This window comes from Heterocephalus glaber, unplaced genomic scaffold (assembly GCF_053883595.1).
Source record: "Heterocephalus glaber isolate CG9 unplaced genomic scaffold, H.glaber_assembly_v1.0 deba00001666, whole genome shotgun sequence".
In the NCBI taxonomy this organism is placed as follows: domain Eukaryota; kingdom Metazoa; phylum Chordata; class Mammalia; order Rodentia; family Bathyergidae; genus Heterocephalus; species Heterocephalus glaber.
Genome location: NW_028258406.1, coordinates 2632315 through 2653979, shown reverse-complemented (window position 1 = coordinate 2653979; position 21665 = coordinate 2632315). Strand labels below are relative to the sequence as shown.

The 21665-nt window shown below is 32.7% G+C and overlaps 1 pseudogene; it reads right to left on the bottom strand.

The window, feature by feature from the left end:
* Window positions 1-19488: 19488 nt before the first annotated feature.
* On the bottom strand, window positions 19489-19563 carry LOC147822239 (U2 spliceosomal RNA; annotated as a pseudogene).
* Window positions 19564-21665: the final 2102 nt, after the last annotated feature.

Genomic DNA, 21665 nt, shown 5'->3' with positions numbered 1-21665 from the left:
ATTCTAATATTCACTGAGGCAGGCACATTTGCTAAATATTGATATATGCCTTTCATAAGCACAGCATTCAATCTGATGGAAATTGTCATTTCAAAAATGTCCAAATTCTGGAAAAAATGGATAATTATAGATATTCAATAATATATATAAGTATACATTATATTTATGAAAGAATGAATATTTTCTTCTTTCCCAATTACTTAAGACTATGAAGAAACAGACATAAACCAGGCATAGTGCCCGTGCTTGTAACCCAACTACTGGGAAAGCTGAGGTAGTTGGGTTCAACTGTCAAGGCCAGCCTGGAAGGAAGGGATAGCTGGGAGAGAGGTCAGTGGTAGAGTACTTGTGCCCAGGCCTGATATTCAATCCCTAGTGACACATACACATGCACATGCCTTCACACACAAAGTAGAAAAGGGAAATAAAAAGATGTGGATTTTGTATTTTTATTAACTATTTAGAACTACAAGACAAAAAATTTTATTTGATGAAAATAATGTGCTTCTTGGAAACAAAACTATACATATCCCAAAGACCCATCAATTTTTCACTTTAGGTAATCTTTAAAACTGGGCAAGTTGATATCAACTTTATTTAACAATAAAAATAATTATTTTCGTGGAGTTTTCCTTGTGTCTAACTAAATGCTTCATTAGTTAGATTTAAATGAAATTGACTGCTACTGACAAATTTTTATTAGTAACTTCATATTAAACATTCATAGGTACTTTCATGATTTAAAATAAGTCAAATGAACATAAATAAAATAAATATTGTGGACAACACTTGTTGCTACCCAGAATGTATACCTTGTGCAATTCAACACATACATAGACAAAAGAGAAAAGAAAATGAGAAAGAAGAAATGTTGAGGAATTTATGTGGAAAGTAATATTTTCATGGTAGTTTTTATTAAATGAAAAGATTAAAAATTTCTTGAATGTACCAGAAGAATATTCTCCATAGGAGCAGTTTTCTTTATTCTAAATATGGATTTCCATGTTGTACATTTTTAAAAAAAACATCAAGGTACAATTACTACCATTTCCATATTCCAATAGCTCTTAGGGGTGGGGGGAGCCTGAATCAGCTAGAATCTTCCCGAAGTTTGTTAAACTATTCAGTAATGATTGCAAAAAGCATTTTATGCAAAATGTCCACCAGTAGCAAAGATCAGAAAACTCAAGTATCTGTGCTATCTGTGAGCAAGAATATTTTAGCCCTTCTGTGGGATTTTTGAATCAAGATTAATTATAAGTGCCATCTCCATATAACAGGCTAGTCATGGATCCTTCTTATCTTCATCATTCCCAAAGGTTCTTTGAGATATTACCCAACAGGCTACAGTTAACCTCCTTAATAACACAGCCAAAACAGCAGTGCCCCTCTTCACTGGTCAGTTTTTGTTATTTTTTGCTGTTGTTGTTTATTTGTTTTGTTTTGTTTTTTGCTTGAATTCTTTTATTGGTACATTTTTGGCATACAATATGTTTACATTTATCATTGGGTGCTTGTACCTGTACATGATATATCTTGGTTTTTATTTTTTCCCCATTACCTGTGCACCCTTCACCCCCTTCACCCTTCCCTATTTACATACTTCATTTCCATTTTTTTTCTTTTCTCCTAATTTTTCCTTTCCATTCTTTCCTTTCCCCACTGCTCCCACCACCCCTACTCCTTTGGACCTTTTCCTATTTTAAAGTATCAATTATTATTTATTAATCCTTTTAATCCTTATTTACACTCTCATTTTCTCACACTAGAGAAACTATTTGGTATTTACACGTGTGTCTTATTTATTTCACTTAAGAGTACGGCCTCAATATGCATCCATTTAGCTATAAATAATCTAGTTTCTCATTCTTTATGGCTGAGTAGTACTCCATTTTATAAAAAAAATACATCTTCTTTATCCAGTTTCCAGTTGATGGGCACTTGGGCTGCTTCCAAGCTTTGTTTGTTTGTTTCGTTTTGTGTTGCTTTGTTTTTTACAGAAAGAAAAAGTTTTTCACTTACCACTAATCATTCATCATAAAATATTAGAAATATTGAGTCATCTTTATATTTTTCCCTTCACTGGGGTGTGGAAGATAAGTGGAATTTTCCTTAGGAGAATCAGATACTGATGAACAGCAGTAACAACCTAGTAGGTGCGTGGTACTTACTATTTTTGTTGTTGTTGCTTTACTCCTTTATGCCATCATAGTTTACCTTCACTGACTTCTGTGACATCACACTTAACTGAGTTTTGTACATTATATCTCTGTACTATGTTATTTTTGCTGGAGATTTTGTTCCTCTTTTCACTTTTTAGTTATAGGTTCTTCTCAAAGGTCTCTTCTGTTTCTGTCTATATTCACTCACCTAAGGAGTACTTTCATTATAATTTGGCCACCCCAAATCTACTTCCAAAGGCCTCAAATTCTATGCATCCTTAGATTTTACTTTCATTAGGAGAAATTATTTTCCCAGGTGATGAAGTTCTCCCTAAGGGTATTTATTTCCTCTTCTACAAAATAGTCTGTTCTAGGTGAAACAGTATGCGTGACAAGCCTTGTAGCAGAAAACAGAAACACCCATAGTCACAAATGTAATAGATACTGAATGGTAATTCAATATATTTATTTCTACATTGAAACTATCAAACCAGTAACTATTAGTGTCATCTTTTGGTAGAACACAGAAGTGAAATTCATACCTTTGTTCGCACCATATTAATAAGTAGAGAATTGACTGTTCTTGGAACACAGAAGATGTAGAAGTTTGAAGAAGGCACATAGGGGAATAGGGCACTGTTGCCTGTGAAAAGTAGGCTGCCTGCTTCACAAGAGGCCTCAGAGACTGGCATTACAATGCTTAGAAAGTGATAACAACTACCAAGTGTTGAGTATTCATGAACTCTGTGTGTTTATAAATTCTTACAATAGTCCTATCAAATGTGTAGATTTATAGTCTAAAATGGGTAGATTATAACTATGTGTTTTATCCAAGATCATATAGTATTATTTAAATCCTCCCAAGCATTACCTTAATTCTGGCACTATCATTCTGTATATACTAGTGTCCTACAGGTGAAACGTCTAATTTGGGAAAGGAAGGAGGATAAAAACAGTATTTTCAAATCTCAGCTATTAACTTATATTTCCCTAGCCTGACTGTGTTCTTTGATTTTTTTCCAGGACATTTTGTTTGGAATGTTTTCTCAGGATATTGACAGTGCCTCTTTTACTCTTATGATACTGTAGTTTTGATAATAAAATATGTGGTCAACTTCAGTTAACCATATTTACAAGAGTGGTACAGAAAACCAATTTTTAATGAAAATATAACCCTTCTAAAAACATCCATATTTATGTGACACGGTTGTATTTTTTTCCTCTGAAAATAGATAGAAGTGGGGAATAAAAGGGGAACCAGGAGGATCAGATTGTAAAATGAATGAAATGTTTATTCACAGCAGGCTGAGCCTGAACAATCCAGCCAATGGAAATGAAGTATTTAGAGCCATTTTGCTTTGATTCCCTCTGCTGCTCTGCTGTGTGCTTCCATGCATACTTCCTCTGGGATGTTCATTTTCTGTTTCAAAAGCTAGCCAGTCTCTGTCACTGAACACAAAATCTCTAAAAGCACAGAACTTTTCTCAAGGTATAGAAACCCAAGTGCTGAGAATCATTCTCTTTCACTGACAAGTACTTTCATGCTTTAATTCTGATAGTGTATCAAATTAGGGGACAGGGACTGTTTCCTCACTTTCACATCAGGAGAGGACATTTTACTGTTGTCTGTGGATATGGGTGAAGAGAGAAAGCATCTTCTTTATGAGACTATCTTCCATGATCCAAATGACATGGCTTCAGTTCCCTATTCTGAAAATTACTAGTGGTGGTACCTTGAACATTACTTAGAATTTTGAAGATGCAGTTTTTTCATTTAATCAAAGAAGTTGAAAGTTTTTGGCACTTATCATTTGCTAAGAATTTTCCCAAGCATATTGCAAATACTAAAAATAATTTTCATAACAATCATATGAGCTAGGTACTGTTATTTTCACTTTTAATATGAGGTGTAAAAAATCTATGGAACTTGCCTGAGGTTAAACTACGAGTACTAAGAAGCTGAGATAGGCTATGTGGCAGGTTACCTTCACAACTCTAACTCACCCATTCCTCTGTACTTTGTTCTGTAAAACAAGATTATTAATACTGACCAACTTCTGAACTAGTGGTGCACATTTAAGTAAGAATCTATGTTTAAAGTGTTTTATCATAGTTCTTGACACTGAATAATGTTCAACAAATGCTAGTCTTAATATTATTTGTATTCTCTCCTCCTCTTTCCCATTCATTGTCATTTAAATTGGGCCATGATTCTTTTTACCATTTTGTATGGAATTATAGCTATTTATGTACCTTTTGCCAGCACATTTTTCTTCAATTAAAAATTCACATATTTCCTGCTTAGCTTTTTCAAAACATAGTTATTCTCCATATGCCAGAATATGAGTTTTATAAAAGTTTTTGCATGTGTTTTCATATTCTTTTATATCATTTCTTGGTAAAGTAGATTTTATTCATATATGTACACCACATTGTATAAGCATTTTACCTGTATTAATATTTTGTACAAATAATTTTTCTGCAAAGCTTTTTGCATCCACATCTTTGTAAGTATTTATGATTATCATCTTTCTTGTTTTGGTAATGTAATACTCCAAACACGCAAGTTAAAGGAAAGAAGTTTTATTTTGTTTTATTTATTTGCGGCACAGGAGATCGAACTCAGGAGCTTGTGCTTACTAGGCAAGCATGGTGCCACTGAGCTACACCCCCAGCCCCAAGAAAGCATTATTTTGGTTCAGTTTCAGTCCATAGTTGGCTGGCTCCAAGGCAGAGTGGCATGGCGGAGGAAGCTTGCTTAGGACTTAAGCAGGAAGCAGAGAGCAATCAAGGGATGAGAAGGAGGGAGATAGACCTTTTCTAGGCTGCGTCCCAAGAGAGCAACCTCTTCTGACCAAGTTTCACTTCCCAACATCACATTTAGCTATAAACTCATCAGGGGATTAATCCACTGTAAGTATTACTCCCCCATGAGCCAATCACCTCCCTAAAAACCCCACCTATGAGAAAATGAAGCCTCACAAGAACATCTAGCTATAACCATAGCAATTATTAATCCAAAACTACTACTAAATATTCAGTAAGTATTTTAAATGAGATGAAAATTTTTAAGGTTTTGTGATATGTTTTCAATAAATGACCTTCTAAACATTTCCTTTGGAATTTGCCATATCCCTATCAGTGTATAAATGTACAATGATATTATCACTAGTTAATATATTTTAAAATTTATGATATTTAGTGTGATATGCCCAAAGAGTCCTTATTATTATTTTTGTGAGAGATAATGGTTTTGAAATTAAGAAAGATTTTGCCATGACTTTATATTTGGGAAAACTGATAGTTTTCCTTATTGCTTTATAAAGTTTTTTTAACAAGGACTGTTGTGGATGGATGTGGCTCAGTGGTAGAGTGCGTGCCTAGTCTGTGACAGGCCCTGGGTTCAACCCCCAGCACAGAAAAAAATACATACATAAAGTTTATTATACAATATAGGTGCCATTTTTTAAAAATGTTAGATAAATCTCTTAAGAATTTGCTCTGTGTTGCATTACATTTTTCCATCAAAATAATAAGCTATTTAGGAGTATATTAATTATAAACTGGCCAGATATCTAATGTTCAAGTAATAATTTTTAAATGTCTGGCAGCAATTATCTCTTAGATCTTAACATTTATAAAATATTTGATGACAGTTAAGCTTAATTGTAAATTGGATTAGATTAAAAAACTCATGGAGAGCTAACTGGATCATGGAGGATTATACTTATTAGTTGGTTAATGTATTGATGTCCATAACTAAATTTCCTGTTAGGAGGTTGGGCCCAGTTGGAGGTTGGCCTCTGGGGGTATATCTGTGGAGGTATATTTCTCCCTGGCTCTGTTACCCCGATTTCTGCTTCCAGCCACAATAAGGTAAGAAGCACTTCTCCATCAACTCCTAATGTCATGACTTTCTGCTTTGAAGCCATCCAACCATGAACAGAAAACACGAGCCAAATAAACCTGATCCTTTTAATTCAGGTGTTGGGTATTTTGCCCTGGTAAGAAAGATAGCCAATACAGAAAACAGGTACCAGAGAACTGAGGTCATTGCTGTGGCTATACCTGATGATATGGGTCATAAGCTTTTAACCCTGGTGTGCAGAAATAATTTGGAAAGATTTAGAGATGGAGGCTAGTGCCCTAGAATACTCTTAGGAGAGCCTGATGGGCATTTCTGATTGTAGCTCAGAAGATGACAATGAAGCTAGGAATGTGGACAAAAATGGCCATACTCATGAGTTTTGAGTTGGGAACAATCACTCTATTGAGAATTGATCTAGAAATCATGCTTTGGAAAAAAAAAATCTATGTTTTACCCATGTCCTGAGATTTTTCAGGAGGCTGGAGAACTAATTGATTTGCCAGAGGAAATTTCAAGACAGCCCAATGTTTAGAACTATCAATGGGCACCACTAGCTGCTTTTAGACAGATGGATAAATGAGAATCAGAGAATCAGGAAGAAATAGTACAGCATAAATATTTTAGCCCCAAATAATGACACATAAAATTGGGGACAAAGAAAGTGTGGTTGCCAAAGAGATCCATGCCATTAAAAAGAAACCAAGGACTTTGAGAGAAGAAAGACATCCTGAAGGTATCTTAGGAATCAGATTCAGCTCATGTCAGGCTCAAGGATGCAAAAGTGTACATTTCATTTCTGAAGAGAGCGCCTGCTGCAGAAAGTTTACCTAAGGAAATGAATTTATAGGATTTATTTCTCTATGGTTAGCCATCCTGGCATTCAAGGAAGTTGCCTTGACTCATCTTCAAGCTGTTGGCAGACTGTGCAATCATTCATGTGGTCATTTCTTTTTAGGCATGTACAATGCATATAATGTGGGTCATAGAGACTTCCACATATGAGGCTTATGGAATCTATTTAAGGTCTAAATATTCCTCCTCTGTCTCTAAAAAGGCTCAGGTTAAGCTCATTTTTAAAATGCATCTAGCCCATCACTTAAGTATTACCAGCATTCTAACAGTTACTACAATGCTGATATGTCCAAGTTCAATGTCTTCTCTGAGATTCAAGAGAAAGTCTGAGCTAAAACTCTGTGAAAATCAAAAAGAAGGTTAAAAACTTCCAAAGATAAAATAGTACAGAGTAAATGTTCTCATTCCACAAGGCAGCGATAAGGTGAAAGAAAGTAAGCAGAAAATAGCAAGGCCAAAACCTGACAGGGCAAACATAAAATCTTAAAGCTCCATGTCCAACCCCTTGGGACAGGTTGAGGTGAGATGTGAGCTCCAAAGGTCTTGGGCATCTCTGCTCTATGCCCTTGTTGGCTGTAGCCCACTTGTGCTCTCTCTTGGGCTGGCTCTACTTGTTACCTGTGTTTTTGCAACAGACACTCCATGTTACAGTCATTTTTAACTTTTCAGGATTTTCATTGCAGCTTTCGCTTCTTTCTCACAGATTTACACATGACAATCTCATTGTCCAGGAGAGACTGTGACCCTGTCACATATTGTTGCGTGGTCTCACAGGCCTTCTTGTAGAATATGGGTGGTGACCTTTGTTACCTCACAACTCTTGCATTCTGTATGACTGTAAAACAATATCACATGGATGGTGACGAGTTCTGCTGTGAGCTTGAACAGTTGTCAGTCCCCTTGGGCTGTGGCCCAGCAGCCTTTGCATGCCTGGATCACTGAACTCCTGTAGACAGTCCTGAATGACTAGGGCACACTTGGGGCTGTCTTCTTGATGTAAAGTCTTTCAAAGGCATACTCTTTTACACCCTTGAGCCTGGAAAGGATGGGGTCTGGTTAATTCCTGAGATGCCATTAAACCATTTTTCTCATTGTCCTGATCTAAAGTATTTGGATTCTTTTTAAAGTTAATCTTTTCAGCAACCATATCATCCTTGCCCCAACTTTGCATGAACTACTTTTATGCTGAAACTGCAGACTTTTCACATCTTTTGGCTCTACTTTTTGCTCCCAATTCTCACTGCAGATCTGGTGAAAAGCAGAAATACCCATACCACAAGCTGAATGTTGGGATACTTTAAAATTTTGTCTGCTGAATCAATTAGCTCACTCACATTAATCTCAGTTTTCTGCAAATTCTCAGGACATGGGCAAAATGTAGGCAAAATTTCTGCCGGAGTGTCACACACACGTCTTCTAGTCCAATTATCAGTGAGTTCCATGTTCCTGACTGAAACCTTCTGAGCCTGGCCTTTACTGTTTGTATTTGTGTCAGCCTTCCGATCTTCTGAACTCCATCCAGAATCACTCATAAAGTGCTTTACAGTGATCTAGGGCTTCTCTAACCTGCACGCCCCAACTTTTCTGAACTTCTCCCACAAACAAGTTCCAAAGTTCTCTGAACCACATTTTCAGGTATAGTTAGAGGAACAGCTACACTCCTATGTCAACAATTTTCTGCATCAGTCACTTTCCTTGTCTCTAGGATAAAGTACATGACACCCAGAATTTAAAAGAGGAGAATTTTAATTTGGCTGATATTTTGGGAGTCAGCTAGCTCCAAGGCACAAATGGCATGGTGGAAAGGCATGGCAGAAAAAAGCTGCTCAACCAAGAGAAGCAGAAGTGTGAAGCAGAAAGTGAAGGGAGAAGCTGAGGAGGAAGATATATATATTCCAAAGGGATGTCCCAGTGACCCACCTCCAATCAGGTTCCATCTTCTAATAGCACATACAGTTCATGAATATAGTATCCCCATGAATCAATCACACTTTAAATGACCCACCTATGAAGACATGTGAGTTTGGGGGTATATTTTACATCTAAACCATAACTGAGATTATGCATAGCTTAAGGACATATATTTGGATGTCAAGTCAACCAGGTGTAGAATGTGACAGTTAGGCTTAATTGTTAACTTGTCCTGTTTATAAGACTTCTGGACAAGTAATACAATCAAGGGGGCCCTACATGAATCTTTGGATTAATCAGAGCTAAAAATGCTGTTAGAAGGTGGAGAATAGTTGGAAGTTGGTCACTGAGGGTGTGGCTTTGGAGGGTATATCTCTCATTTGTGCCCTTCCCCTGTGCTTTGCTTCTGGCCACCATGTGGTGAATAACATTCTTTTGTCAAACTCTTCTGCTATAATTTTCTGCCTTGGAGCCAGCTGATTATGGAATGAAACCTCTGAAATCATGACCAAAGTAAATCTCTCATTCTTTAAGATGTGGGTGGTAGGTATTTTGTCCCAGCAATGGGAAAATGACTAATACATATTCTTAAAATATCTTCATTTCCTCAGCACTAGATACAGAAGACTATATTTATATAGGTAGCACCTGCCAAAATACTATTTTTAATGGTTATAATTATGTATAAACATGAAAGTTCTTTGCCTGTAATATATGGTATATAGGTCTGTAATGTAATAAACAATACAATTAATAATATTTTACCAGAGTTAAAATAAAACATGGTTAATTTCATTCATGGAGGAAATATGAAACAGTTTCTCTCAAAACAAAGTGAATTGCAAACATTATATTCTCATTTTCATCTGTGCTGAAAGGATCTCCTAGTATTTAGCAGTTGTTAGCCCATGAAATGTGTTAATCCATTTTTTTTCTTACCTTGATCAAATTCTTCCCTGGAGTTCAAAAAAGACAATAAGTAAAACTTCTTTGCTCCTCCAAGGAATATTATTATTATTATTATTATTATTATTTTGCCTGGAGAAATTGTTCTTTTCATATGTGAGCTAGTTTAATAGGTGAGAACAAGCAATAGAGGATTCATCCTAGCTGTTTCATGGCTTGACCCAGTTGTACTCACATCTCTTCAACTCAGCTCATTGGCCACAGAACTCATTATATTCCTGCTAGTCTTTCAAGAAACACAATCCTCCCTTTTGTGCAGAGAAACAATGGTAGTTAAATTTGAGCAGTAAAGATGATTTCAGCAGAAAATCTAAGTATCCTCTTCAATGTCCAAGGGCTGGTCATCAATGGTGGGACAGAGATTTAAATCCAGCACTCATAACTACCCAAGTATCCTTAAGATCTGGTAGGAAAATATCTGATTTATCTTTATGTTGAATTTTTCATTAGAAATCATAAGATGTTTTATTTTGGAATAATTTATTTTAAATATCCATTCCATTAAAAAAATAAAGGACTGCTTAAAAACAGCTTTACTGTCATCTAGCATACATCCATAAAGGACATAAAGGAGTGCAGCCATTGAGTATGTTCTCAGGAAATACATCGTTCATAGTCTTAAATACATACACATTCAAATAATAATATATTATAGATATATAATATAAAAGACATATAATATACCATATAATTATATTTATATATTATTGTAGAATATAAACACTATTATATATGTATATCATATACAAGGTGTTATAAAGAAATAGGTCAAATGTCTAAATGTAAAAAACATTGCTCAGAATTTGGTGGTATGGATGAAGTTTTAGACCCATCATCTGTATGAAGAAAGGCATTACCAAGGACTCTGACTTAATTACTTGATCACCATACTCAAGATTTAAAAGTTAGTGTTCTCCCTTTTGTTTTCTCTACTTCCTGATTATACCAAGGTCATATTGTGGCATCATTTTTCACTTTTATTTTCAAGAAATGATTTCAAGGTTTTGTTTTGTTTTTAAGTTCAACTGCCTTATTATACAAAGGAACAAATGAAATCTTGGGACTGTAAGTGACTGGTCCTTAGTCACTCTGTACCTAGTGTCAGAGAGAGTAATCATTGACTCAGATATTCTGGAAGTTGGTCTGATATCTCTTCTATTAGAAGTTTTCCCAATATTAGTCTCTCAAAGGGGTTGAAAAGAAGGAAATAAATTTATCAATGGAATCACACAAAGCCAGTCAATTTCAGAGATTTCAACTTCATCCTATAAGACCTCCTTTAAGACATTTCTCTGTCAATTTGTCTATCTTTAGTTTCTCTCTTTCTCTAAATATACATATATAAATATATATACTTGTATACATAATAAACAACATTTTTTTCCTTATTTAATTTCCATCATATTATTATTCAACTACATCCCTGATCCAGTCATTTTTACTGCCAAAAGTTAAGGAAAATAATCTATATCCATTATCTCCACTATCATATTTCTCATTTATTCCTCAGCATATCACAATGCAGTTTCCATTTACTTCAATCTTCAAAGTTTGAACTCAGCAAAGTCACATATTAAGAGAGAAAGCAAATATTATTCTTATTAGAATTTCTATTAGATACTACTCACAATGATAGGAGATTATATATATATAAATATACATATATAAATATATATATATATATTAATTCTTCCATCCAGAGTAACTTGAGAATTATTTATAATTCTTAGAGGAGAAACTTGAAGTGGAACTATTTTTCTGATGTTGAAATACTGCTTAGTTTGTCCATTATTGTTCAAGTTTTATATTTACAAATTATTCTGACTCTTATTTTTGCCTTATAACTTTCTTTGTAATTTCCTACCTTCAAAATACATTTTATAAAATATTTTCCATAAGTTTCCCAAGACTTAATAAATTTCTTCTAAGACACTGAACTTCATTTTGCTAATTGCCAAATTGAATGTTTTGATTTTTTAATTTTGACTTGTCACTATATCTCCTTGATAACCTTTGGCTTTTTGGCTTTGGACATTAGCAACTCCTATTCTGGAACAGAAGGCACTTAAAAGAGTGTTAAAAAAACTTACATATTACTTCTTAATACTGTTGGGAGGATAACATGAGATAGAATATACAAAGAGCTCAGTATACTATCTAAACAGAAGAATTCTATTAATGATACCTCTTATTCCTGCTTAATGCTTTCCTCCTTTGTCTTCTTTCCCTTGGTTTTAAAAATCCCATTTTTTTTTTTGTTGCTCTCTCTCAACCTTTTCCTGGGGATTACTTTTTATTATTGGAATTCAAAGTTTTCCCTTTGACATTCACTCTCATGCCATTAGTCATCATTTATTGATGATTTTCCAAAGCCCATGGTTTCACCTAACATTAAGTTGTGTTATGTACATTTATAAGTAGATTTCTAAAATCACCCCTTTCCAGAGATTGGTCTTTAGTTCTAACTACTCTTAGAAAGCATTCTCAAACAAGGATTATGAAATCCAATAAGGCAACTGACTGTCACTTTTATGCCAAGATAGACAAAATAGAAATCATAAATCAAAAATTTCATCCAGAAATTTTTTCAACTACTTAACAGTTACCATCTAAACATGTTAATATAAGACACACGTACCTCAGACTTAGTTTTCTCCTCTGTTATTAACCCAGCCCACTAGTCTACTTCAAGCCCTCAATTCATCATCATTAGGCAATTTGTCCTCTCAAAAGTGCTTTACTTTACCACTCCTGGACATCACTAACCATGCTGTTTTCTCTACTTCTTTTCTGCCTGGTAAATTCTTTTGTAATACCATATTCTTAATGATGAAGTACCCTTCTTTGTTTTCCTCTATAAATTCCCCAGGACTTAATGGATTTCTTTTGCAAACATTTTGCAAGTGTTTCTCAAACAACATATTTTATAATCATTTCAAAAGAAATCTGAATATTATTCACTTTGCTGTATCCTCCCAATCTCTGATTTCCTTTAACACTGAGTCATTGAAAGATAATTTATTCCAAGTTATAATTTTTGTCCTTGAAAAAAACCAAACTCACTGTTAGTATGACTTTTTGTAATACCATTTCCGAGATAAATTCTGGCAAATTACAAGTCTGTGCCACCATGTCCAGTTGGCTCATGGACATGCACTATTGCAGGGTAAAGTTTCAGAAGTCAGTGTCCCATGAGGAAATTATTTTTGAACAAAATAAAAAATACAGATTTCAAATCATTATAAATATTGTAAAATTAATACAAAACATTTCTCCATTATGATAAGATTTATGAAGTCTAATTTGTGAGTCTTTAGAAAAATCACTTCTTCAATTAAGGACATATTCCAGCTACTTACCAGTTAAAAACACTAGAGTAATGATTATTATTTTTTATTTATATTTACTGCTCTATCATACACATCAGAAATTTATTTCAAAACAATAAGAACATTCAGTCTATAGAATACACGCTCTCTATGTGTTCCATTCAAATAATAAAAGTATGATTTTTCAAGCAACAAGTTCTTCTTTGACAGTATAATTATATGGCTTATTTAACATATTCAACAGTTGCCTAAAAAATAAATTAGAATCTTACAAAGTGAAAATTGAGTTCATTTAAATAAATATGTACCAACTTACTTAAATAAATATATCTTTTTGAGTATGTGAAACTCAAGATTTAGCCACGATAAGGGAATGGAGAAAGAATTTTGTGCTGTCTTGGTTTATTTTAACTCCACTACATAAAATGGTCAAGCTATATAATTTTTAATCCTTTGTTTCATATTTTTTTGTTAAGAAAAGTTATTTTGTTTATTTATTTTTGAGAGAAAGGGTCTCTCCATGAATTCCAGGCTGATCTTGAACTTTCTATGTAGCCCAAGCTGGCCTCAAACTCAAAGCAACCCTTTTTCTCAGCCTCCTGACTGCTGAGATTACAGATTTGCAATATCATGCCCAGCTCTTATTTTAATGAGGTGATTATGCACCTGTGGAGTTTTTAATAAAATTAAAGTTTGCTTGAGGCATATGTGTCTTATGATTATGCTTCCGTGTACTTTTTAAAAACAAAGTTAAAATTAAAGCACAATATTTTAGCAAACACATTGTGCATTTGTTTACTTTGACAATTTAAAAAATTTAAATAAACCTAATAATGATTGTCCTTTAAGGGTTTTTTGATTCCTTGTGTGTAAAATAACTTATAAATTGGTAATTATGTCTCTATTCCTTGCCATTGACCTATTCTTGTTTTATTTTAATAAAACAGCAAAAATGTAATTGTCTCAGGCAAGAACAACCAACCGAAATGATAGGAAAATTGCTATATGAAGTCAACGTTTTCAATTTATTTTTACAAAAAATTCTCTAAGCTATATAGTTCGTTTTTACAAATCTTAAAGGAAAAGAAGTGCTAACAAAATATTAGCATTAATCTCCAAATTCTAGGAAAGACAAGAACCCAGATATTCAAATCCAGCACCAAGTTACATTTGCTTTGAGGGCATTTAGCTATCTAACTCAAGGGGCTGTGAAACTGAACAGTGTTTTGGGCAGCTTCAAGAGAAAAAAAGCTAAGAGGATTTTTCTCAAATACTCAGGATTTTCACAAAGCACAGACTCATAACTTTGCTAGGATCCTGGTTTACTACAACTACCTGATAAAGGTTAAGTAAAATAGTCAGGATATCACCATTAATAGCCATCTAGATTTCTGTCACCTGAGAGGTACAATGACCTTAACATGCTGTAACTGGACTAAATATGTTTCCTGAAATTATAGTGCCCGTGGAATTCTAAGTAAAGCTAATGAAATTCTTTTCAGGCAAAATGTTCTCTCTAGGCCTCAGAAATGTCCCTTAAATAAATTTTTAAAGATTATCTAAGCTGCAGCTCAATATAACTAGGCATACAGGGGAAGAAGACACAATGAATGAAAACTAGTACAACAATAAATAAGAGACAACAGCACAAAAACTACAGATAGTAAAATTATGAAGCAGATTTTAAAATACCTGGACTTAATACTATCAAATGGTATAAGAAAGATTTTGAAAATATTTACAAATAACAAGAAACTCCCAAACATGAAATTCCAATTTGGAAAATAATTAAATAATAATTTTAGAATTGGATAATTTCATTTGAAGCTACAAATAGCAGATCATACTAGATTAGAGCTGAGAAAAATTATTGAGGAATATATCTACCATAAAAGACAATAGAATGGACAAGTTAATTTAAAAATAACCTGTAATACTTTACCCAGTGATATATACATTTCAAAATCACAGCAAAAATACATTCTCAAGCAAAAACGTAAGTTAACTGCACAGGGAGCTATTCTAAGGAAATGAGGACAGACAAATTTCAGTCTAAAAAAAAGAAATTCTCAAATCAAAGATCAGTGTGAAGGTATCAAGAGCAAAACAAGATAAATACATGGCAAAAATGTAACAAATTAACATTAACTATAGAAAATTATCAGGAAAAGAGGCAGACATTTTGATTTTTTGGTATTGTAAAAGATAAAAATGCAGATATGGTACACTTTTGATATTTTAAAGTAATTATTTTACTGAGTAAGAGAGCAAAGGTTTGGATAAAGTTAGATTTTTAGTAGTAGTATGTTGACAAATCAGATAAACTGATTCATAATATCAGAATTTCATATCAAACTGATGCTGCTTATCAAGCTTTACTATTAATTTCAGGGTCAGAAGTGATCTCTGGGCAGAAGGGTGGGTCTCCAAGTCTTTCCTTCACTTCCAGGGCACTCAGCATCTGGCAGAGTCAGAGTTCTCTGTCAGAAGTCTATGACACATAGACTCACATAGCTAAGAGTGTTAATTCTATGAAATATATGCATTTCACATCCCCAACTTACATGATATATTCTTTTAGAATAATGCTTCATAAATCCATGGATTCCAAAAAGTTCATTACTATAAGTAATCCTTTAGCTTGGAATTCCTATTTAACATATTAAAATTATCCAAATTTACCGCTCTGCACATATCATTTGTCTGTTTGCCTAGTGATCTAGATATCATGTTGATAAAAAAAAATATTCCAGGACATTTGCCTTACTTTCTGCAGGGGCTTTCTTTCAGTAATTTGGGAAGGAAAGAATTAGAGGTTAGTTGTTTAAGTCTTTCTTTTCCATTGTGATAATCAATGAAATAACAGACCAAATATATAAATTCCATAGTGGTAGGACAAAATAAAATGAAAGCAAAATATTTATTCTATCCTACAGAACAAAACCAGGGAAATGAAAGAGAAGGAAAAAGGTAACAAAATATGATGGTATAATTAAATACAAATATTAGAGTAATCATATTTAATCTTGCATACTTCATTTCAGTAATAATTGTTTGATTAAAAAGTAAAATCCAATCATTTACTGTTTATTAAAACTCTGAAGTGTAGTAATATTAAAAGGTTTAGTATAGCATTTGCAATCTGATTGAAATGTAATACAATCCAAAAGAAAGCAATATGAAGTACATTGATTAAGTTCAAAATATTCTTAATTGCAAAACTCATTGCAAGAAATAAAAAGTTACTTCACAATGATAAACAGATTCAATTTCCTAGGGAAGTATGCTATTTCAATTTGTATGTTTCAAGAGTTTTCTTAAATTGTATTTAGCAATTGTAATAATTAAATCTGTTATAGTAGTTGATTTTAATTCAAATGTATTTCACTCATTGTGAATCAAGCCAACAAAAAAATAAATTAATGTATAGAAGATCTGAGAGACAGTTGAACCATTTTGATTTAATGGCATATATAAAATATTTCACCCAACTGTGGAATATTTTTATTTGAAGTATATAATTATAAATATTAAGTATGTGTTAGTCTGTAAATCAAGCCTCAGTAAACTTCAAACAAATCCAATTGTACAAGGTATATTCTTTGACAACAATGTGCTAGTATAGACATTTATAATAAAAGATAATTAAAAGTTCCTATGTGTGTTGAAACTATGAATTCTGAATCTATATTTATAAATTAATCTAAAACCTAGTCACTAAAATCTAAAAGATCCTCGGTTTGGATTGACAGGGAAAGTGATGAAAGAAAGAAAAACAAATAAAATTTATTTTCATATAAAGGCAAAAATGACAGCCAAGAGAACAAAAATTGATTTTCAACTCATAAATTTATTTCCAGTAGAACTATGAAACAAGTGTAAAGGCAGAGTAAGCATGAAAAGGTTCATAAAATTTACCTCCCATGCACTCTTCCTTACTATGTAATGCAGAATGTACTCCACAGAAGTAAGTTAATAAACCAGGTAAGGTAAAAAGCTGAAATATAAGACACTAAATAAATGAATAGAGTAGTGAGAAGACATTACCTGATGGACTGTAAATCTAGAGGTGAGGGAAAACTGAAGATTAGAGATAAATGATTCCAGGGAAACAAAGTAAATGAATAAATGAATGAATGAATAAATTATAATTTAGGAAAGAACCTTAGTATACCAGATCGATGGCTATGAACCGGTACTGCTTTTCACATGATCTTAGAGCCATCTTTAAAATAATAGTAGCACCAAGAACAAGTAGAAAACTTTAGATTGAACAACTGAGTGGTGGATGAGTGGGTTTGGGGAGAAGGTGTGTTTCACAGACAGAAGAATGCGTTCCTCATCATTTTAGGGCATCATTATAGTTAGTCCTTTCAAGATCCCACTTTTCTTACATGTGTGTGCCACACTACATTTCCTCTCCCACTGCAGGAAACCATTTGACTTATTTCTTATGTATTATTTGAGTCTATAGTAAGTATTCAACATAGATATTCTTGTATATGTGTTTTATTAATGGAAATGGTGAAGTCATATATGTCATTCTGCTTATTTTTGCCTCTGAGCACTGTGCTATGAGTCCACTCTGTTTTTCTGTATTTCCTCACACTTGTTTTATTGTAGTATGTACAGTTCAAAGAAATCATCAAAGAATTACTATTTCTGGTGATTTGGGGACAGTTTTTCTGTTGGGTCCCATTATCTTACTTATGTATGCTTTTGGATAACAGGTCTGTAGCAGCTGAGATGCCGAGACCTCTGTTTCCTTGTGGTCTTTCAACTGGGTTTCTTCACATCATGCTGTTTGATGGTGTCCAGAGAGCAAAAGGAAATGCTGTGATGACCCTGACAGGCTGGCCTAAGAAGTAGAACAGTGTAATTTCTTTTATGTTCCACTCACCAAAACAAGACAATGTCCAGTTCAGATTCATGAGGTAGGGATTGAATAAACTAATGGGAGGAGTAGCACAATAAGTCATGTTGCAAAGAGAATTGACAGAGAGGAGCATTCTTCACTTGGATTATCATTTTAAACATTAGCCACAGAGGAAAACAAACATAAGTCAAAGAAATATAAGAAAGGGTAAAATAAAGAATAATCAGAGACTGCTAATTCATTCTGAACATAAATACTATTTTAAGTAATGTGCATGATAACTCTTGGAAGGTTAAATGCTTAACAAATAATTTTAAAAATCAGTAAATTAAGGAAAAGTACCACGGTATATTATTTTTAAAAACTGAGTTGAACATTTGAAGGAATGACTTGAAGAATAAAAAGGTGTTGCCTGTGAGTAGTGATTTCGGATTTGAAAAAACATGGCAGGAACTCCTACTTTTTACTGTGGACTTTCAGTCAATTTTTTCATGTGTTATAGCATTGTTATGATTAGATTATAAAGAGAATTCAAAACAAAAAAACTAAAGCAAAGTAAAAACAATCAGCCTATTTATTATTATTATTATTATTATTTTGCTTAAAATGCCACCAAATTGTCCTCACTAGAACCAATTCTTCAAACACTTAACTAATCTACTTAGGAAGATCCAGAATACTGTACAAGAAACCCTCTACACAGCATAAACTAGTATTTAAAATTAGTGTATTGTCATACTCCAGGAGAGGGTGCTACTAATTATAAGAGTAAGGAGTCTGCTTTTTAAAAAAAGGTATATCTCATGACTTTAAATACTTATCTCTTCTTTATCAATATCTGCTCCTTGGCTCAAAAATTGACTGAACTCAGAAATTTAACCTGAAAGCTAAGCAGATGTTTCTTCAGACAAGGTGGCTGCATTTAGATAAGACAGCCAGAGAGTAACAAGAAATCTCTGTGGTTGTGGTAAACTATGAGATGGGAGAAGTGAGGATTCTCAGTTGTGCATTACATTTTGCATAAGTCCCAATGAGCAAAGTGCTTTAGCATGATTGAAGCCAGGAAAAAAGCCTAGTAACACTGTAAATTGTTTTGCATTTAGTTTGCATAGAACTGTGTATTATAATTTTGTTTTTTATGAATCCCTTTCTTTTTGAATATCAGTGAACCAACCATGCACAAAAAGAATAACCTATTGCAATTCAGGTAAGTGATAGTAAAAGAAAGATTGCATGATATAGGAGTTTGAGATGTCTTTGTAAGTTGTAGATAAAAAATAATTTGAGTAAAACATTTTTTGCATAGAATGAAGTCAACAAATAATATATTCACTTTTAAATTCTCATTTTTTATTACATTTATGGCAGATACATATAGCAAAAAGCATATAAGACTATCTCTGTCATTTTAAGGAAAGTTGTATCTGAGTTGTAGTATTCTGGATTTCTTTTCTGCCTCTAATTATTTTTATTTTCCATTATCACCAGAAACAAATGGTATAGTAGGAAAAAAATCTATGTTAAAAAGGATTTAATAGGAGAGTGAATATTTTAAGGAAAATACTACACTTGATCTTAGCCAAAAGGCCAAGAAAAGATTTTTTTTAAGGAAAGTAAGGAAAGGAACTCTAAGAGAAATTTTCATACAATTTAGCAGAAAATTTTATGTGATAGCAGAAATAAAAGTCAATAATTGTAAACTATAAGAAACTATCAAATGATTTCTTTTTATCTATCTTCTTTTTATTCTCATGCATTCTTGAATACTTCATTATGACTATATCCAAATTTTTGAAATTCTGTTTCTGACTTTTATAGTTTAGTTCCTCCTAAATATGTACTCAATATGTAGTCCATTTATATGTCCTTTAAAAAGTGATAGCATTTTGACTATGTACATAAATATTTTTAAAGCTACACAATTTGACCTCTTTAGATAGTATGGATTATTTATTTAACATAACTTAAGCATTATAGGTACAAATTCAATATAACATAATAATATTTTAAAAGTAATAAATATATTTCATTAATAATCTTGCCTTCCATTAAAGGTAGAATATTTTCCTACTTACTGACTTTGGACTCGACAATAATTTATTTAGACCAATGAAATATTATAAGATATAAACAAATCATCAGCTTGAACTGTGCTTTTCTATGGTTGGGTTTGTTCTTGCACCTCAATTGTGCCATAAATAAAATGTTTAGAGCTATCTCACTAGGCAAAGGAGGATTAGAAACATGTAATAGTGCTGCTCGTGCTGCCCCAGATCGGTCTTGTCTCAATCAATCAACTACCCAGGCATATGAGCAATAATGAATTATTTTTAACTTAAGTTACTGTGTTTGAAGATGTATCGCTGTACTTGCATAGAAATTGGACAAGCGGGATGCTGTCAAAATAATAATAACGGTATATAATAAAATGATAATATAATCTGTATGATATTTGTCCAAGATTTGCCCACGAGTCAGTTTTAACACTGAAAACAACACATTTAAGAAACCTTTTTGTTCTGGGAAAACTGTTATAGTTGATGTTCCTAGTACCATATGACACATTTGAAAAAACTTAAGCATATTATAATAATTTTCTTGTATCTTATAACAGATTTCTCATCCCACTTTCCAGATATAAAGACAATATGTATGTATATATATGACAATATATGACTCTATCTGAATTACATAAGACCAATATATGACTATGCTATGTAGAGAAAATTATACATTCGAGAATATTATAATATAAAACAAGAATATTAATTATTAATTTAATAATTATTGGTATAAAATGATATGGTATATTTCATTTTTGGTTCTTTTAAATAGGATTTTTTCTTGTAAATGTGTAAAAAATTCATTTTCTTTTTTTTTCTTAAAAACCAAATTTAACCAATGACAAGAGACAAAATTTAGTGTATATGCTAAAATCAATGAATGAAAAAGTGTTTTCCTTTTAGTATGAAAGCATTTTGTAATTCTTCACTATTATGATACAGATTGGACTGTAAATCAATACAATTTATGGAGTGCTTTTCTGAATCAAAATATTGTGAGTATAAATGAATGCTTTCTCATCTTTTGAAATGTCATTTAAATAAAAGATGCTGAGAGAAAACTGTGAAATGAAATTGCCAAGTATTAGGGATACATGCTACATGTATAAATTCCATTTGTAAAATCTTATTAAAATATCTAAAGAGTGGAGTGAATTTAACTCAGAAAAACTTGCTGTGGTTATTTCATTATTCTGTATTTATGCCATTATTGTATAAAGACTGTTTAATTATCATAACTTTGTAGTGTATTTTTAAATCAGGAAGTGTGATGCCTTTAGCTTTGCTTTTCTTTTTTAATATTCTTTTTCCTACTCGGTGTACTTTGGTCTTCTTATGAATTTTAAGACTTTTTCTATTTTTGTAAAAAATACCATTGGTATTTTGATAGTGGTTGCATTGAATCTCTGGGTAGCTTTGGGTAATATGGACATTTTAACAATATTAAGACTTCCAGTCCATAAACACAGAATGCCTTTCTGTTTATAATGGATTAAAGAAATTATTGTATTTTTATTCATTTCTTTCATCAATGTTTTACAGTTTTAAGCATATAAGTATTTTACTTTCATGGTTAGGGTTTTTCTCTTATTTTATTCTTTTTGATGTTATTAATATTATTGTATTTATTATTTTTGA